At 40.0% G+C, this 14200-nt stretch overlaps 1 long non-coding RNA gene across 2 annotated transcripts in view; it reads right to left on the minus strand.

Annotated features, from left to right (window-relative positions):
* LOC144234307 (uncharacterized) overlaps positions 1 to 12957 on the minus strand; it is a 38099-nt gene extending 25142 nt beyond the window's left edge. The window contains exons 1-3 of one of the 2 annotated variants that reach the window (XR_013335920.1): positions 12826 to 12957; positions 11963 to 12048; positions 10634 to 10773 (exon numbers count right to left, since the gene is read on the minus strand). This is a non-coding gene — a long non-coding RNA (uncharacterized LOC144234307). Of the gene's footprint in view, positions 1 to 10633; positions 10774 to 11962 lie in introns of both variants that reach the window. The other variant, XR_013335919.1, reaches the window with a different exon arrangement.
* Positions 12958 to 14200: the final 1243 nt, after the last annotated feature.

A 14200-nucleotide genomic window follows, 5' to 3' on the forward strand; every position in this document is an offset into this window, starting at 1 on the left:
AACAGCTGATCGTTACCCTTCAATAATGTCAAGATCATAAAAGACAAAGAAAGGTTATAGGAATCTAAGGAGGCATGACAACTACATGCAACCTGTGATCCTAGACTGGATCCTGGGTTGGGGGGAAATAACCATAATTGACATGATCGGGGACAACTGGCACAAATGAACATAGACTGTGGATTGAACCAATGTTACATTTCCTGATTTGAATCATTGTACTGTAATCATGTAAGAGAAGAGAAGGTCCTTGTTCTTAGGAAATTCACACGAAAATATCTAAGAGTAGAAGCACGTGATATGAACAACATACTCTTGAGTGGTTCAGAAAAATAAGAACCTATGTGGGGAGAGGAGAAAGCAAAGAAAACAAATGTTAAAAGGAAAAGCTTATGGCAGTTGGGATTCGTTCTGTTTGGTTTCAGTTTTGGTTTTGATGTGCCTATTTTGTGTGTTCCCTGAGCACATGTTTAATCAGCCTGTTCCAGTAATCCATCCAGGCATTGGCCAACAGAGCCAGATGGGCCTTCTGCCCCTTCCATCCCAGAACATGGGGTAGCTTTGTCAGTGCCAGGATTAGGGTAAGGCAAATGGAGTCCTCGGCTTGGGCATGTTTAATAGGGCGGGAAAAAAAAAAAACCCTCAGCAATCAACATAAAGACTATTGTAGTGCAGTATCTTTTTAAATCAAAATTAGGGGCACCTGGATGGCTCAGTAGATTAAGCATCCAACTTCAGCTCAGGTCATGATCTCATGGTTCATTTCATGACCTCACATATTGTGGGTTCAAACCCGACATCCGGCAGTCTGCTGTTGCCACAGAGCCAGCTTAGGATCTCCTTCTCTCTGCCCCTCTCCTACTCACACCTCTGTCTCTCTCTCTCTCTCTCAAAAATAAATAAACGTTTAAAAAATTAAATCAAAATTAATGCCAAATGATAAACAAAATATGAAAATTTTAAATAAAGACAGGATCCAATAGTGTCATGCTGAGGCATAGTTTTGATGGGTAGTTTTTTCCAGAAGTAGTTTTTGGAGAGATTATTGATGACTTTCCTTCCATCAAAGACAAGAAAGTAAAACGATAATAAAGTCTTTCAGGGGATATAAATAAAATATTTAAACGTAAAATAATGTGTTTTAATGTACTTGCTTATCAAATATTCAATGTTCCTTCAACTTCTTAATGTTCTAGAAATAACACTTAAAGATGGGTAAAAACATGTGTATAGGGGTACACAGTTTTCTTTTGGCCCCTGGCACTACTATGGTTCTGTGCGGTGCTAGCTTTGGTTAATAGGAAGAATACAAATCAGCTTTGGCCACCAGAATTCTGGGGGTGGCAGAGATGGAGAGAAACAGCTCAGAAGATGTCAGAAGACTTGGATATGCTTTTCCACACAGCCCTGAGTGGAACCAGAGGAGGAGAGGAAGACAGAGAAAAAAACACAGAGTAACTGAATGGATAGGTAAGATATCAGCAGAGGTCAAGCATGTGCTTCTCAGGAGGCCACTGGTCCATGAGGAGAAGTGAGAACAAGAGCTGGCAAGGTGAGGTTTCACACTGATGGGACAATCACTTTCCCATGGTAGGACAGCAAGTAGAACAGGCCCACATCACCTAGTCTGAGTCTCCTTTCCTGCCTGATGTAGGTGGTGTGTTACCTTTCAAGCAAATCATTTTCCTCTTGAATGCCTGACTCTGTAGGTGGAAAATGATCAGGATGGTTTAGTCTCAGTAGCTCTTTTTCCCTACCCTTTCTCTGTCACTTTCCCTTCTTACAAATCCCCACCTCTCCCAGCTGCCTTCTCTCCTTTCATTGTAACTTTTGTCTGGCATCCATATCTATATCCTTCATTCTATCTATAGGGAAAATGACTATAGAGGGGGATCCTGTGTATGCTGCCATTGTGTGGCCTTAATAAAAATGCTGGTAAGTTGGATGCTTACATTTAATTCTTTAATCAAGACTTTCCATACTCTAAGTCTGGAAAAGCATCTGCATAGAAATGGCAAGTGGAGACTGATGCGGAAATATAAAACCCTAGGCTTGAAATTAAAAAACAAAACAAAAAAAAGACTCTTATTTGCAAAACCTTCTCTGCAGAAAGGCAGATGGTTGAGTGTTTATTAGCTTAAGGCATTGACTACCACACACTGAACACATCAGTGTTTCTTTCCTTTATAAATATAATCCAAAATCCTCTGAGAATTTCCTTGATGTCATCAAGGGAAGAGGCCCTGGAAGGGGAGATCGGATCTCATGATACTCAGCACGATGGTGGGATTAGATTTTGCTTTCATAAAATTAGATACTTTCTAAACATGCTATTTGAAATGGGGGCTGATAGCATACATGCAAAAGAGGACATATATCCCCAGTAAATATTAAAGATCTATAAGTGTTCACAGCATTTGTCCAAGGGAGTAATATATTGTAACTCTATAAATGAGTCAAAGTCGAAAGTCAACATCCAGTAATGATAAACGTTCTTAACAAATTAGGCATAAATCAAACATATCTCAACATAATAAAGGCCATATATGATAAGCCCATATTTAACATCATACTCCATGGTTAAAGGTTGAAAACTTTTTCTCTAAGATCAGGAAGGTACCCACTCTCATCACTCCTATTCAACACAGTACTAAATGTATAGCTGGAGTATTTGTGAATGAAAAAGTAATAAAAAGAAGTAAATTGTCTCTATTTGTAGATGACATGATTTATTTTTTACATAGAAAATCCTAAAGACATCAAAAAGCTGTTAGATCTAATCAATGAATTCAGTAAAGTTGCAGAATACAAAATTAATGTATAAAAATAAGTAAAAACATAATTTCTGAAAAAGAAATCAGCTTCATTTATAAAAGCATCAAAAATAATAAAATACTCGGGAATAAATTTAAGAAGATGAAAGATTTATACTCTGAAAATTATAAGACATTGATTAAAGAAATCAAAGAAGGTACAAATAAATGGAAAGATGCTCCATGTTCATGGATTAAAAGGACCAACATTGTTAGGGATACCTGAGTGGCTCAGTTGGTTAAGCATCTGACTCTTAGTTTTGCTTCAGGTCATGATCTCATGGTTCATGGGTTTGAGCCCCGCTTCTGGCTCTGGGCTCACAGAGTAGAGCCTACTTGGGATTCTCTGATCCCTCTCCCTGCCCCTCCCCTGCTTTCTCTATCTATCTCTATCTCTCTCAAAAATAAATTTTAAAAAATTTTAAACTTAAAAAAAGAACCAATATTGTTAAAATGCCAATATTACCAAAGCCATCTCTAGATTCAATGTAATCCCTATCAAGATTCCAACGGCATTTCTACAGAAGTATAAAAAGACACTCCTGGGGCACCTGGGTGGCTTAGTTGGTTAAGCGTCCGACTTTCGCNCAGGTTAAAAATCCTAATTTCTTGATGAAATGAAAAATTCAGGAGGTATCACATTTCCTGATTTCAAGCTATTCTACAAAGCTATAGTTAGCAAAACAGTATAGTACTGGCATAAAAATAGACAAATAGGTCAATGGAAGAGAATTGAGAGCCCAGAAAGAAACCCAAGCCTATGTAGTCAACTAATATTCAACAAAGGAGCCAAGAATACTCAATGGAGAAAAAGTTTCTTCAAGGAATAGTTCTGGGATAATTATATTATATAATTACATAATATTCATGTGTAAAAGAATGAAACTAGACTCTTCTCTTATATTACTCACAATAGTTAAGTCAAAATGGATTGAAGACTTAAATATAAGACCTGAAGCCATGAGAAACTCCTAGAAGAAAACATAGGAATAAAGCTCCTTGACAGGGATCTTGATAAGGATTTTTTGGATATGACAATGAAAGCACAAACAACAAAATCAAAAAGAAACAAGAGAGACTTATTGAACTAAAAACTTCTGCACAGCAAAAGAAACCACTGACAACATGAAAAGATAACCTATGGAATGGGAAAATATATTTGCAAATCATACATGTGATGAGGAGTTTAAACCCAAAATATGTAAAGAACTCTTCAACTCAGTAAGAAAAATAATAATAATAATCCAATTTTAAAATGGGCAAACAAAAGACAACTAAAGGCCAACAGGTACATGAAAAGATGCTCAACATCACTAGTCATCAGGGAAGTGCAAATTAAAACCACAATGAAATATCACCTCATGCCTGTTTGAATGGCCATCATCAAAAAGACAAGAGGTAACAAGGACTGGTGTAGATGTGGAGAAAGGGGAATCCTTGTGCACTTTTGCTGGGATTATAAATTGGCACAGCCATCATGGAAAACAGTTTAGAGGATGTTCAAAAAATTAAAAAGTAGAGCTACCATATGACCCAACAATTCTACATCTGGAAATACATCCAAAGATGTGAAAACAGTAACTTCATTAACTTGAAAAGATATCTGAACACCCCCCACCATGTTCATAGCAACATTATTTGCAATAGCAAAGACATAGAAACAATGTAAGTGTCCACTGATGGATGAATGAAGAAGTTGTGAGATAGATGATAAATAGAGAGATGATGATGATGATAGATAGATGATAGATAGATAGATAGATAGATAGATAGATAGATAGAATATTATTCAGAAATAAAAAATGAGGAAATCCTTTCATTTGTCACAATGTGGATGAGGTAAGTGAAACAAGTCTGATAGAGAAAGACAGGTACAGTATGATCTCTCATGTGTGGAATAAAAAGACAAAAGCAAAAACAAAAAAACAAACTTATGGGAAAAGAGATCAGACTTCTGTAGACCTGTGGTTTCCAGAGGTGGAGGGTGAGGGGAGGAGGAATTGGGGGAAGGTTGTTAAAAGGTACACACTTCCAGTCATAAGACGAACAAGCACTCGGGATGTGATGTACTGACATGATGACTACAGCTGACACTGCCATGCGATATATAGGAAAAGTTGTTAAGAGAATAAATCCTGAGAGTTCTCATCACAAGGAAAAACCTGTTTTCCTTTTTTTCCTTTCTCTTCTTTTTATTGTATCTATATGAGAAGATGGATGTTAGCTGAACCCACTGTGGTAATCATTTCACGATACAGCATTCACCTCTTATCTGCAGTTTTCACTCTTATCTTCCAAAGAGCACCTCACGGCTCAGCTCCATCAGCCCCTGTCTGTGAAACTTTTCCTGTGCCTTGCCTCTGCCTCTGTGTCACTGAGCTTAGTACACACCTACATCATTATATATGTAGTTCTATACCGCAGTTGTCTGTGTGTCTAATTCTTCCACTGAGCTATCCTCTTGGACAAGAGAGACTATGACTTATTTATGTCCTCAGCACATGGCAGAGTAAATACTCAGGACAAAGTCTCCCCTTACCTGCACCTTTGCTGTCTGTGGTTTCAGTTACTCATGGTCTAGAGGCAGATGATCCTCCTCCTGACATACCATGAGAAGGTCAGTAGTAACCTAAATTGGTGTCACAATACCTGCATCATTCATCTCCTTTCATCTCATCACATAGGCTTTTTATCATCTCACATCATCACAAGAAGAAGAGCGAGTACAGTACAATAAGCTGTTTAGATAGAGAAAGGGACCACATTCACCTAATTTTTCTTAGAGTATTACTATAATTGTTCTATTTGTTATTATTTTATTGTTATTACTCTACAATAATACTACGGTAATCTCTTACCTGTCTAATTTGTAAATTAAGCTCTATCATAGGCATATATGTATAGAAAACAACATAGCACATATGGGGTTCAGTACTATCCCCAATTTCAGGCATCCACTGGAAGTCTTGAACACATCCTCCATGGTTTGAGGAGCCACTATTCATGTAAATCAAACCATCATGCCATATACCTTAAATTTCTACAATGATGTATGTCAATTATTTTTCAATAAAAACTAGAAAGAAAAAAGAGTCAAAGTATTTTTCCAGGAGAATAAAATGGTGGAGATCTATATAAGAGTGAAAGTGGCTGTCCAGGGGAAAAAGACATTAAGGACTCAGTGTTAGCTGAAATTTTATCTTCAAAACCAACTGGGACTGGCCTGGGCAAATTGAAATGTAAGATCCTGCTACACACATACCACAGTGAAATGCGTCAGTTACTCTGACTCATTTACGACAAACCCATAGGATTGCCAGATTTGAAGTAGGCCAAGAGGAAGAAAATCCTCTGCAATTAGTCCAATTAGTGAAAGCTGCCCAGCCACTTGGGCATTATAACCCAGATCTCATGATGCTCACAGGCTCTGTAGCAGATAAGGATACTATATGGACTCTCTGGGAAGCCCCAGGAGCAATACAGACCCCTCAGGTTTGGGAGCAAGGCCATGTCCTCCTCTTTGATTGTCTCCTACCCTCTGAGAAACAGCTTCTGACTTATCATTGAGCCCTGACTGAGACTGAATGCCTGACCATGGAGCCCAAGGGACACTTTAATCACCATTGCTCCTTATGAGCTGGGTATTATCTGAATCCCAGTTTATAGCACTGGACATGCACAGCAGCATGCCAAATTGAATAGAAAATGTTCTGAAACATAAATAAGTTTTATGAGCAGGTGGCTCAGTCTCCCATGGCACCCACTCCAGCTATATTGCTGCTGCAATTGGAATCACATCCATTAAGTTTGCAAAAATGCACAGTCATTCTCCAAAACCCTGCTGCCTTCCAGCCAGGTCAACAGACAAGTGAGGATGTAGAAGGAATCACTGTCCCTGCGTCTTTCAAGTCTTTGGGGATAGTGCTAACTACTGCAGTTCACCCAGGCATTGGTACGGAGAGGAAGTCCCAGTGGCTTCTGCTTGGATCTTCCTACGTTAATAGCCCTCAGGCTATAAGTCAGGGAGCCAACGTGGTGGTGTTGCCAGTTCCAGTTGGTCTATTCCAATCATGCATTCAGGAACTTGGGAAACAACCCATGGGAAATCCAGACTTAGTAGGCCTGCTGTAAGATGGATTTAGACCCATACTCCATTTATCACCCAGCTTCCATAAGCCCCAACTCTCATAGACCATGGGTGCATTTCAGGTCTCCAGGAATTAACATGAATTTTGATTTGCTGACTACAATTCCTAAAGACATTGTTATTTCTCTTTCCTCAATTCACCATCATCTTGATACATGGATGCAGGTCCTTGTGGAGGAGTGTTTACACTATGTGACTGTGGTAGTGTCACAGCTCCTTCTTCAGAAAGACTCAGTCTCTCCTTCATTCAAGAGGCTCCAAGTCAATGAATTGGCTTGAGAGGGTTCAGGTGAGAGGACACAGTGCTACTGGGACTACACAAGCTCAAGGCCTACTGTCCAGATATCAGATGTGTCTCACTATCTTTACCACTTCAGTTGGATGCCCATTTACCAGTCCCCAAAACACTGATCAAATAGCCACAATGAGTCACCACATTCAGATTGCTGTTCTATTCCTACTGACCATTTCAGGAGCTGGGCCCATGTTGTCTCAAGCACTTAAGCACTGCTGCTTGGTCTCAGCCACTCAGAGGTGCGTTGTAATGGTGGCCTCTATTACCTTCACCCCCAGCTAGCAAGAGACAGACTGCGCAGAGTGCATTACATTTGGTGTTTCACTCATCAGTGCATTTTTTTCAGTGTGTTGGGTCCTCTTAGGGACATAGTGGAATGGGAGAGAATCACACCCAAAAAAATGTATCCCAACCCTTGTCTCCATAAGTCTTTGGATTCCTTCTTTTCCACTACAACCATGGCACCTCAGCTTCATTGAATTGGGCCACTGCTGAGTTCAACTTCAGTCAACTAAACAAGCGAACTGAAAGTAACCATGCCAGCTGCTCAAGATCCCATAGAGCTTTCAAAATCTCTGGCTGTTGCACCTATATCAGTGAATGCAGTTTGATGTGCCATTATCATTCTGAAAGTAATGTGCCATTATCAGCCTTGGTAGCAAATACTGTATTGGTCAGGATTTACTCAGAAAAGCGGAGGTCACCTTAGGTACTTTCAGCACAAAGGGATTTAATACAGGAGATACTATTTAAAAGTATTAAAAGGACTAGATTCTTGGAGTGGTGAGAGGGAAGAGAGGGACTGTTACCCAGAGATCAGGCACTGCAAGAAGTCACTACCATCTGTATTAGTCGGTCTAGGCTGCCACAACGAAGTCAGACAATGGACTGTCACCATCAAGGAAGTGTTCATGGCAGCTGGGACTGGGTCATGATAGCTATGGACGTGGTTAGAAGAGAGATTTATTTGCTAAATTGGATGCAGGTTGTAAGAGAAAGCTGTGGATGGCTCCAAGATGGTCTTGTGGTGATTCTTAATACAAAGGCCAGAGTGACCCTAGATCCATGAACATCTCCTCTCTTCTCTCCATGCTCACTCCCATAGTGATCTCACCCAATTTCATGGACTTAAACTCTATACATTTCTGGGGTGCCCGGGTGGCTCAGTTGGTTGAGCATCAACTCGTGACTTCAGCTCAGGTCATGACCACAGGGTTGTGGGATCAAGCCTCACATCAAGCTCTTTACCAAGTGTGGAGCCTGCTTAAGACTCTCTCTGCCTTTCTCTGCACCTCCCCTGCTTGTGCTCTGTCTCTCTAAAATAAATGAAAAAAAATTTAAATGCTATATATTTCTATGTAGACCACCAGCCCTAATATCTTACTCCTAAATAGTATCTTCAGACTTGTACAACCATCTTTCTAAAATTATCCCTTAAATGACTAACAGATATATAAAAGTTATTATATACCACACTGGAGTTAATTCTCTTTTTAGCTTTTCAAAAATGCTTCTGATATTTGTACTGATGTTTTCCCATCATAGTTTCACTCAATTTCTCAGACCAAATAAACACCTTGACATTGTCCTTGACTTTGCATCTTTGCCTCACACCTTATATCCAACCCATTAGCCAGATATAAGCTCTATTTTTAAAAAAGATGATATAAATCCAACCACTCCTCACTCTCTCCACCCTAACACTCTGGTTCTTGCCACCACCCTACCTTACTTGGACCCCCGCCCTACCCACTGGCTGGTTGGCTTAGTTCTATATCTAAGCCCTTATTGTCTGTTGTCCACAAAGCAGGCAGTCTTTCTCTTAACACATAAGCCAGATCATGTCTGGCACCTGTCCACTTCCTGCTTCTCATGGATAAAACTTACTGCCTTCTCTGTCACTCACTAAATCACCAGGCTAAATCCACCACCAGGCTAAATCAAGGAACCATGAAACACTCCAAATGATCAAGACATAAGCCTAGGCCTTTAGGAACTTTGCCAGACCTCTCTGGAACTTGTATTTGATTCTCTGCCTTTTAAAATGAGAACATCTCAGTCTGTCATCCTCAGCCCAAATTCCTCAAGCCCTACACATCGCTTGCACAAATTTCCCAACAAATCCCTGCAGTGATTGGGTCATAATCCTTCAAACGTGTTTATTCTCACTTTTTCTTATTCTCCAGGTAGTGATGGAAAGAACATGGGTTTGGGAGTTAGCCCACCAGTCTCTCTAAGTCTCAAATCATGTGACACAATACCTACTTATCAGGGGTTTGTGACATTAAATGGGATAAAATATACAAAATGCCTGGTTATAGTCAGTTCTCAATAAATGTTTCCTTTCCCTCTCCCTTACCCCAATATGTAGTTACTTTCCCTTTCTGCTTTTTCTGCTTCTCTTATCCCAGTTTCTTCTTGCATAAAGAGTCAACTTTGTCCTTACTCAGCCAAAGAAGATCCTTCCAAAATAAAATGGAAACTGAAGCAAATGGCCAAATTGTTTTGACGCTCTCAAACCCTATTTTTAATAATGTGCCGGAAGACTTTGAGGTTAAAGCAGTGAGTTGTACCATATGGGAGTAACTTAATTATTTGGCTTCAATTGACTTGAAGAGACCGGGTTTTACTCCTCTCCGTGTCCAGAATGAATTACTGTAAGACTGACCAGTTTCTTCTATTGCCAGAAGTAATAAAATCTCAGAAACATGGTGGCTCAGAGAGGGGAATTCAATGTGGAATTGAATTCATTCGATAGGATACTTAAATTTCATGGCTTGCAGAGAAGCCCTATTGTGTTGAAATATGAATGTATTTGGCTCACACCATGTTTTTATTTATATAATATAGCTTAGTATAGTGAAAAAGAAAAGAATATTATACACAGACCTTTTAAAACAACCTAGTTTTAAAATGTGTCCCCCTATTTTATGAAATAAAAGTGGGAAGCAGTACATAAACTTTGTAAGGAAATGAAAATCCCTGAAAAAATTAGATTCCTAGGGATCTTTATATGTGGAAAAATATGGTTGTAAATCCAACCAGCAAACTGCTGGCAGACAAGGTAATTTGTGGCCTAGCTTTAGCAGAGCAGAACCCTGATTACACCTGCAAAATGTTATCAAGGAACTGAAACGGATTGAACAAACCATCTATCATTTCAGAGCAGTTTTCCTTGTTTATAATCGTCCCTATATGTTATTCATCTCTGATTTCATAATATAGTACATTTTTGTGTAGAGTTTTCAAAAACATCGTTTTCTGTTTCATTTATAAAGAAGCATGTTTTCAGGCTCACGTGTATGCTCTTGGGACCCTGGTGACGTGGAGCTAAGGTGACCAAACCCTGTTTTTGCAAAGCCTGGTTCCATCCCTTACCTGGAGGCAACTCAGGAAGAAGCTGAGTCTGCATGAAAGGTGGGTGATTGCCCGGCTTCCCCAGGGGCCTTGACTCCACCCGACTGGAATAATTCTGTGGTGTAGAAAAGTGACACCTATCTCCTAACAGAACTGATGACCTGGAGAGATTTAAGCAGAAAGAATCCATCCAACTGAAATAAATGTGTCTGGCCAAGAGAGCAAGAATCACTGAGCAAACTTAAGTGACTTTGATCATTGAGCTCAGGTCAGTCTTTCCATAGTCCTTGGACCAAAGAGGCTCTAAGTTCCCTTCATAAACGCTGTATACCCAAAAGCAAATCAGGCAGCTTATTTCCCATGTTTATGATAAAAACAGCAAGGGCAAAAAGGAGCTATCACTGATACTAAAAGGAACCGGTCTTCATTCATAGGAAATTTGATGTCACTTTCCTTTATTTAGAGGTTGGGGTAGAGCAAGGTAAAGCCTGCATTTCCTATACTATTGCACTAGTGTCTATATTTTTGGACAGGCAATGAATAATTCTGCAACATTTTTTTTAATAAAGAAGCACCAGGATGTTTGTAGACAAATCTATAACACACTTTACTACAAGGTCTGTGCAGGTAATAAAAAAATAAAATAAAATGTAAAAGCAAAACATTCTAGGGGCCTTCTTAGAGGTCAGTAGGCAGCAGTGAGGACCATTGTAAACTTCACAGCCAAATAGATAGTACATGCTTAGAATAAGTGGAGTAGCTTCCACTCAGCTCCCACTTTGTGTTGTTACATAAAAATTCAGGTTTCAAAAGTAGATGATCTGGGTTTTTAAAAAAATTCTTTCATTTATTGTAGACACAACTTAGTTTAAACAAGTAAAATATTCCTGGGGCTCCATAGTTTGCAAACTCCAATTAAGTCAATCATTCTGACATTGCTAAGACCTCTGATGTTGGGGAGCAGGTGAGGTCCAAGAAGAGTCACTGATAAGGTGACCACAGGAAGACAATGTATGAAAAGGGGAACATGAGTTCAGCTTGGAGCCACCAATTTGGGCAAAGGGCAATCAGGGGCACAAGGGCATTCACCTGAGGAGTGAATCCATACCTACGAGGCAAACTGAAGGGAAGAGTGGAGACTGAGAATTAGCAGATCAAGAAGTAGGAGGAAAACCAAAAGGGAGAAATCACAACCACCTAGAGAAAAGAGGAGGCTACAGAGGGAGGGGTCAGGTGGACTGGAGTGCTACACCAAAGCAAATCTTTTACTTGGTATCTTAGTCCATTTGGGCTGCTGTAACAAAACTACCATAGTCTGGTGGTTTTAAACAACAGAAATGTATTTCTTACAGTTATGAAGACTGGGAAGTCCTAAGATTAAGGTCAGTCAATTCAGTTCCTGGTAAGGACCCTCTTCCTGGTTATGTCTTCATGTGCTAGAGGGAGAGGGAGAGAGGAAGTAAGTTCTCTCAGGTCTCTTCTTATCCCATCATAAGGGCTCCACCTTCATGACCTGATCACCTCACAAAAGACCCACCTCTTAAAATCATCACAGTGGACATTAAGTCTTCAACACATGAATTGGGAGGGATGGGACACAAACATGCAGCCCATAATACTTGGTAAGGACAAGAAAGTGTCCGCTGAATTTGGCCATTAGTAGGTCCTCAGTGGTGACCTTAGTGAGCATGGTGGACAGACTGATAGATCAACCCCACTGACCCAACCCTGTATGGTCCCTCTCACATCATGCCAGGGGTGGTTTGTGTGACAGATAGCATGTGATGGAAGAGATGGTATGTCACTTCTAAGCTTGGGTTATAAAGGACTGGGGCACCTTCTTAAGTGTGTGTCTCTCATGGGGCACCTGGGTGGCTCAGTCAGTTAAGCGGCCAACTTCAGCTCAGGTCATGATCTCAGGTTCATGGGTTCAAGCCCCGCGTCAGGCTCTGTGCTGACAGCTAGCTCAGAGCCTGGAGCCTGCCTCAGATTCTTTATCTCCCTCTCTTTCTGACCCTCCCCTGCTCACACTATCTCTCTCTCTCAGAAATAAATAAAAAACATTTAAAAAAATTTTAAGTGCATGTCTCTCTGGTCTCTTGGTCTTTGAGAAGCAAACTTCCATGTTGTGAGAACCCCCATGGAGAAGGCTCACATGGTGAGAACTAAAGCCTCTGAACAATAGCCAGTAAGAACCAAGGGTTGCCAACAACCATGGGAAGGAATGTGGATGTCTCCTCCAGTCTCAGTTGACCCCTGATTGATTGTAGCTCTTCTGGAAGCTTTTGCAAGCTTGAGAAATCCTGAGCCAGCACCACCCAGGTAAGCCACTTTCAAAATCCTGGTTCCTGTAAGAAAGCAAATATTTGTTGTTATAAACTGGTACATATTGAAGTTATTTGTTACACAGCAATAGATAATTAACACTATGAGAGCCATTTCAGTGGAGGGATAGAATCCAAGACGCAGTAGGCTAAATAGTGATTTGGACAAGAGGAAATAGAAAGGGCATGTAGATGAACTCTGTCAAGAACTTGATTATAAAGAATGGATGGTGATTGATAAAAATAGCAAGGATTTAGCATCAAGAAAGAGTTTGATGGTTTTTATACTTTAATGAGGGGGGCTTGATCATGTTTTTAGTTGGGGAAGGAAAACCCGATAGAGAAGAGACTTGAAGATAAAGATCATGGGGGATGCTGAATAATCAGTGTCTTGGTGGAGGCCGAGGAAAGGGGACACATTATCCCGGTGACAGGAGGACAGTGAGGGCACAGATCATGGAAGCTGTGAGAGGGAAGAAGTGACATCCTAATGGCGCTGCCATGTTTGACTCTACATCTTGCTGGTTGTAAAATAAAGTCTATAAATATGACATCTCCAAGTTGCCTAGTGTTTCCAGGTTCCAAGAACTTAAAGTGCTCCCAAGTCTCCACCCAAGGAGAAAAAGTAGAGGCCCTAATATCAAACTTTAAGAAAGGAATAAATTCACAATATGAACAGTTTTAGCTCTGTTCTAGGCATGTTGTTTCATACAATCAAAGCTATAGGTGTCTAAGTGTAGGAAACCCACTATTTTGGGGTTGATTGGATACTGAAGATAGAAGGATTCCTCTCCAGACCATAATGAAGTCATTCCATGAAAGGAATGGGTGCATGAGTCTAATCCCATCCTCAGATTTTGTGATAATTCTCTCCCAGCCTGAGTTTTCCCTCTTTCATGCTTTTATTCACTGTTTTCCTCCATCTGATATGTTCTTCACCCCGTCCTGTGCACAGGCTTTGTGTGATCACTCCTAACCAGTTCAAAGTCTTCCTTCTTTGTTTCCTAATGCTGGCTCCTGTCTGACATATCTTTTTCTGATTCCTGTAGCATTTTCTTTGAACATTGTATTTTTGTGTGTTGTGACTTGTATTAGTTATTTATATACATATAATATTGCCCCAGTTACTCTAGTACACTTCTGATTCAGAGATTATGCCACATTCACCTTAATATCTGTAAGTACAGCACCTAGCACATAAATAATAATCTGGTTACATGGAAAACTGTACGTAAAATAATTCTAACATAATCCTTGACACATA

This window comes from Crocuta crocuta, unplaced genomic scaffold (genome assembly GCF_008692635.1).
Source record: "Crocuta crocuta isolate KB4526 unplaced genomic scaffold, BGI_CrCroc_1.0 scaffold1023, whole genome shotgun sequence".
NCBI lineage: Eukaryota > Metazoa > Chordata > Mammalia > Carnivora > Hyaenidae > Crocuta > Crocuta crocuta.